We start from the raw sequence: 612 nt of genomic DNA on the forward strand, positions 1-612 counted from the left end.
TCGGACTATAAACCGGGAATCGAGGGCCGGCGCCCCACTCGCGTCGCTGTTTCTGGTCGCGGCGTCTTTAATTAACCCTCGACGTCAAGCGAGGTCAGGTGCATGAAATCAAATCAAGTGAATGCGAACGTGGTAATCGCCATGCAGAGAGCTTGCATGACATTCTCGCCACCTGATTCGTACAGTTGAATTTGTGTATGAATGTCTGGATTGAATGAAGAAATGGGTAAATAAACTTATCTATTCTTTGGTTGCTTAAAAAAAATGAATGAATACAAATATTGAAGAGTTTAGTACGTTGGTTAAAGGCATAAATTGACCAACAGACTGACTGAAATAATGAATTCAATTATACTTACTGAGTGAATAGATTAATATGAGAAAATAAAATAAGTGTACGAATTATGAAAACAAATAGAAAGATTCAATTCAGATGTTGCGTACGGCAGTGAGTAAAGACAAGGAAGAAACACACATATACGCACTAACGCAAGCGGTCACGCATCTGGAAACACGCTGACCGAACAAACACTCAAACGAATTTACAGGCGGCGCACGAAATACGAGAAGCAAATACAATAAATCTCACGCAAACACCATGTGTAAACAGCT

The 612-nt window shown here is 40.2% G+C and overlaps 1 protein-coding gene across 1 annotated transcript in view; it reads right to left on the reverse strand.

Moving 5' to 3' along the window:
- The window catches only part of LOC119594225, a 12,799-nt gene that overhangs the window by 11,527 nt on the left and 660 nt on the right, over positions 1 to 612 (reverse strand). The window lies entirely within an intron of this gene.

This window comes from Penaeus monodon, chromosome 33, assembly GCF_015228065.2.
Source record: "Penaeus monodon isolate SGIC_2016 chromosome 33, NSTDA_Pmon_1, whole genome shotgun sequence".
NCBI lineage: Eukaryota > Metazoa > Arthropoda > Malacostraca > Decapoda > Penaeidae > Penaeus > Penaeus monodon.